This window comes from Pseudophryne corroboree, chromosome 4, assembly GCF_028390025.1.
Source record: "Pseudophryne corroboree isolate aPseCor3 chromosome 4, aPseCor3.hap2, whole genome shotgun sequence".
Taxonomy (NCBI): domain Eukaryota; kingdom Metazoa; phylum Chordata; class Amphibia; order Anura; family Myobatrachidae; genus Pseudophryne; species Pseudophryne corroboree.
The window spans coordinates 177,556,097-177,562,096 of record NC_086447.1 but is presented as its reverse complement, the minus strand read 5'-3'; positions in this window follow the sequence as shown (position 1 = coordinate 177,562,096).

The window sequence follows — 6,000 nt, the reverse complement described above, 5'->3', positions numbered from 1 at the left end:
AGCATACAGGGCCTCGTCGTTCCATGCCAGTTCGGATGCCAGGATCTGGAACTGTATCAGATATTGTCCTACAGTACGTGACCCCTGGCGTAAACGGAGAATCTCGGATGAAGCTGAGGTTACCCGGCCTGGCTCGTCGAAGATGCGCCTGAATGTTGACACGAATGCAGTGTAAGAAGATAGCAGGGTGTCGGACCTCTCCCATAACGGTGATGCCCAGTCAAGGGCGGAGCCACTGAGAAGAGAGATGATGTAGGCAATTTTTGTACGGTCACTGGGAAAATTGCCAGGTTGTAGCTCAAACTGAATCTCACACTGGTTGAGAAATCCCCTGCAGAATCTTGGAGATCCGTCAAATTTTGCTGGCGTTGGAAGATGAAGACGTGGAGCAGAAATGGGTAAGGTGGGTGGGGTTATAGCTGGAGTCACTGTGGTTGACGCACCAGATGCGCCTGATCCACGGAGAGTTGTCTGAATCCCATCCAGCCGAGTAGAGAGATCCTGGAGACAGCGGATGATGTGGCCCTGTGCAGCCTCCTGATGTTCTAGTCGGGCTGCCAGTTCTTGCATCGGCCTGGCCGCTTGATCCTGGTCTCCGGCTGGATTCATTAGGTCAGTGCTTACTGTCACAACTGAGGGCCTGAGCTGACGGGAGGCAGCCTCAGTTGTAGGGGCTGAGATGTACCGGAACCTGGGAGGTTGTATCAGACCCCTGGACATGTAAGTAACATGAATAATAACTGCCCGAAGGCGTGACCACGACAACTTGGATAAAAGTCAATGATGTTTATTATGACAACTCCGCAACACAGCAGCAGTAAAAGAAAACGTAAAAGTCAGCAAATAATAAATACAGTTCCTGGGTACTACAGGATGGCAGGAGCCACAGGGCACTGGTAGTGTGAGATAGTTCTTATGATCTTCTAGATGGAAAGTCCTTACCAGGCCCGACTGTAGCAATGGAGATAACCCAGGATTGTGCCAGCTGGTGTTCCAGGAAAAGCTGGGTTGCTGAAGGTAAAACAGCTGCTGTGGATACTGGCTGGAACCAGACTGTTGTTAGCACGGAGTGGATACTGGCTGGAACCAGTTAAATAATAAATGAACTTGGGAGCGATGAAATATGAACTGAAATGTAGAACTTGAGAGCGGAGAAATAATAATACCGGTGGAGAGTGGTAAAGTGTAGAAAGGACACCGGCCCTTTAAGGGAAGCTGTACTCTGCTGGAAGCTGAGCTGGAAGCAGGTAATGTTGTAGCTGGAAACAGATGAATCCACAATGGATTGGAGAGTCAGGCTACACCGCAGGTGGAATGCTGGTGCGGGTCTCTATGGTGGAAGTCTTGAGACAGGAGCTGGAACCTGGAAGACAATCACAGGAGAGAGACAAACAGGAACTAGGTTTGACAACCAAAGCACTGACGCCTTCCTTGCTCAGGCACAGTGTATTTATACCTGCAGCAAGGAAGGGATTGGCTAGGCAATTATGCAGATTAACAATACTGACAACAGATTGGAGGAAATGATCAGCTGACAGAATCCAAGATGGCTGCGCCCATGCAGACACTTGGAGGGAAGTTTGGTTTGTAATCCATGTGGTAATGAAAACAGTAATGGCGGCGCCGGCCACTGGAGACAGGAGACGCCAGGCTGACAAGTGCACATCCAACCACGCGGACACAGCGGAGGCCGCGGCTGACGTAATCGCCACTCTGACACTCTGCATGCAGAAGCTCAGGGACGGCGGCGGAGGCCGCGGGAGACGCCATGCCAGATGTAATAAGGCGTTACTGTGACAGCGTCTCAGAGAGACAGGAGAGGATGCAGGAATGTGAACATTAGGATAACAGATGGGATCCGGTCCTGGAGCGCTGAGCCAGCCTTAGGAGGCATCTGATGGGTAAGAAATGGCGTCCAGATACCCGGATCGTGACAAAATCTAACTCTCTCTGCAGATGTTATATCTGCCTCCCCTGCAGTGCACATGGTTTTGCCCAATTGCTAACAAACTTGCTGCTGCGATCAACTCAGAATTATCCCCATCGCTCCTCTGGTGGCTGCAAACTTTTCACCTACTAGAGGGCCGCAGGTCCGGGATTCAGAATTGGATCCTCCTAACCACGGATGCAAGTCTCAAAGATTGGGGAGCTGTCATCTGGGGGAAAAATTTCCAAGGAAGGTGGTCAAGTCTGGAATCCATTCTTCCGATAAACATTCTGGAACTAAGGGTCGTGTACAATGGCCTTCTACAAGCGGCACATCTTCTAAAAGATCAGGCCATTCAAGTTCAGTCGGAAAGTGTAACGACAGTGGCCTACATAATCGACAAGGCGGAACGAAAAGCAGAGCTGAAATGTCAGAGGTAACAAGAATCATCCTCTGGGCGGAAAAGCACGCACGCGGTGGTGCTGTCAGCAATCTTCATTCCAGGAGTGGACAACTGGGAAGCGGACTTCCTCAGCCGACACGATCTCCATCCGGGAGAGTGGTGCCTCCTCCCAGAGGTGTTCGCAGAGGTGACAAGTCTTTGGGGCTTACCTCAAATAGACATGATGGCCTCACGCCTCAACAAGAAGCTTCGGAGGTATTGTTCTAGGTCGAGGGATCTACAGGCAGTGGCGGTGGACGCACTGGTAACTCCGTGGGTGTTCAAGTCAGTGTATGTGTTCCCTCCACTTCCACTCATCCCAAGGATTCTCAAACTAATAAAGAGAACCAGATTTCAGGCGATCCTCATTGCTCCGGACAGGCCAAGAAGGGCTTGGTACGCGGATCTTCTGGAGTTACTGCTGGAATATCCCAGGCCTCTTCCTCTTTGAGAGGACCATCTGCAACAGGGGCCGTTCGCTTATCAAGACTTACCGCGGCTACGTTTGACGGCATGGAGGTTGAACGCCAGATCTTAGCTCGGAAGGGCATTCCAAACAAGGTTAATCCTTCCCTGATACAGGCTAGAAAAGGAGAAACGTCAAAACATTACCATCGGATTTGAAAAAAGTACGAGTCTCGGTGCGAATCCAAGAAGTTTCCTACGGTGGAGTTTCAACTTGGACGGTTTCTACTCTTCCTGCAAGCAGGGGTGGATGTGGGCCTGCGCCTGGACTCCATAAAGGTCCAGATTTCGGCCTTGTCCATTTTTTTCCAGAAACAATTGGCTGCCCTCCCTGAGGTTCAGACTTTCTTGAATGGGGTTCTGCACATCCAACCTCCCTTTGTGCCTCCTACGGCACCTTGGGACCTTAATGTGGTGCTGCATTTCCTGCAATCGGAGTGGTTCGAGCCTTTGCAGGAGGTTGAGGTCAAGTTTCTTACCTGGAAGACTGTGATCTCTCTGATTTCTCAAACTCTCCCTTCCCTCTCTCTGACCACCATCTGCTTTCTTTCACCATCTCATCCTCCCTCCTCCTCTCCACGCCCAGACCCACCACCACCAGACGCAATCTCGGGTCTCTCAACCCCACTTTCATGTCCTCCCTCGAGACTTTCCTTTCTCCTCTTTCCACTATGACTTGTCCCAACCAGGCAGCCACCTTCTATAACTCTTCCCTAACCGCTGCTCTCGACTCTGTGGCCCCCCTCTCCACTGTCCCCCTCCGCCGCTCCAAACCCCAACCCTGGCACACAAAACTAACACGTTTCTTACAAAAATGCTCACGCTCTGCTGAACGCTCCTGGAGGAAATCTCACTCTCTGGCGGACTTCCTCCATTTCAAGTTTATTCTCTCCTCCTACAGCTCTGCTCTTTCCCTCGCCAAGCAATCCTTTTTCCAAGCACTCATCTCTTCTCAGTCCTCCTGTCCACGCCGTCTCTTTGAAACTTTCAACACTCTCCTTCGCCCCCCTCCTCCTCCCCTCCCATCCTCCCTCACTGTCACTGACTTTGCCTCCTTCTTCATCTCCAAAATTGAGGATATCCGACACGACATCTCCCGCCGTCACCCCTCTGCTACCCCCCTGCCCCCTTTATCCCTCCCCTCCATCTATCCCACCCTGTCCTCCTTCCATCCCACTTCAGAAAAGGAAGTCCACTCCCTCATCTTATCCTCCCCCCCCCACCACCTGCCCCCTGGACCCCCTTCCCTCCCGTCTTCTCCGCTCCCTCTCCCCCACTGCCTGCTCCCACCTTGCTCACCTCTTTAACCTGTCCCTCTCCACCGGCATCTTCCCCTCACCATTCAAACATGCTCTGGTCTCGCCTATTCTCAAAAAACCCAACCTCGACCCCTCATCACCCACTAACTACCGCCCCATCTCTCTTCTCCCTTTCGCCTCCAAATTACTTGAACGACTAGTCTACAGCCGTCTCACAAGCTACCTCTCTGACAACTCCATCCTCGATCCACTACAATCTGGCTTTCGCCCACTCCACTCAACTGAGACTGCCCTGGTAAAAGTCACCAATGACCTGCTTTCGGACAAATCCAGGGACCACTTCTCTCTGCTCATCCATCTGGACCTCTCTGCTGCCTTTGACACCATAGATCATCCTCTCCTCCTCGACACACTCCAAAACGCTGGCCTCTCTAGCACTGTCCTTGACTGGTTTTCTTCTTACCTCACTAACCGCTCCTTCTCTGTGTCTGCCTCAAGCACCACCTCACACCCTTCCATCCTTCCTGTTGGTGTCCCTCAAGGTTCTGTCCTTGGACCCCTTCTGTTCTCCCTGTATACCTCTTCCCTGGGTGCGCTCATTAACTCATTTGGCCTTCAATACCACCTCTATGCTGATGACACACAACTCTACCTCTCATCTCCTGATCTGTCCCCCTCTGTCCTCTCTCAGGTTTCCAGCTGCCTCTCTGCAATCTCTTCCTGGATGTCTGAGCGCTCTCTAAAGCTCAACATGGACAAAACGGAACTCATCATCTTCCCCCCATCCAGAGCAACACCCCCGACCAATATCTCCATCATTGTTGACAACACCACCATCTCCCCCGTTCCCCAACTCCGCTGCCTGGGCGTCACTCTTGACTCCTCCCTCTCCTTTGCACCCCACATCCAAGCTCTGGCACAATCCTGTCGTTTCCAGCTACGCAACATTGCTCGCATCAGGCCATATCTCTCCCAGAGTGCAACTAAACTCATCATCCACTCACTGGTCATCTCACGACTGGACTACTGCAATGTCCTCCTCACTGGCCTCGCTTGCTCCCATCTTGCTCCCCTCCAATCTGTCCTGAACTCCGCAGCTAGGCTTATCTTCCTCTCCCGCCGCACCACATCTGCCACTCCCCTTCAACAAAATCTACACTGGCTCCCATTCCCCTACAGAATCCTCTTCAAACTCCTCACCCTCACATACAAGGCCATCTCTAATTCCACTGCTCCCTACATCTCCAACCTCCTTTCCCTTCATACTCCCTCCCGCCCCCTACGGTCGACTAATGACCGTCGCCTCTCCACCGCCCTGGTCACTGCTTCCCATGCACGAGTTCAAGATTTTGCCCGTGCTGCACCCCTTCAGTGGAACGCACTCCCCCGCTACATTAGACTCTCCCCAACCTTGCAAAGCATCAAACGGGCACTAAAAACCCACCTATTCATCAAAGCATACCCTCCCGATGTATAACCCAGTGCTTAAGCCGCGCCTCCACCCCCCTGCCTCATGCCGTGAACATCTCAGCTTTGCTTGCATACTGCCATCAGGCTACCTCCCACTTGCCTGCACCTCTTGTCATCTGTCTGTCGCCCCTCCCCAATAGATTGTTAGCTCTTCAGAGCAGGGCCCTCTTTCCTCTTGTTATCTAAGCCCTCGTCTCAACACATTTCACTCACAGCTCTCCCCTACTCAACGACCATCTTTATCCTGCTAGTAAAGGCTCATCTCCATCTATGGCCACCAGCCTCTAGTAGTACGATGATCACTCCCTCAATACTTACATCTTAGCTGTATTATGTCTTGAGAATGTGTGGTGCTCTGTTACCTGTACTCTATTTCTGTTATTTATTTACTGTAATGAAATGTTTTGTCCCCTGTACTGTCCTTTGTACGGCGCTGC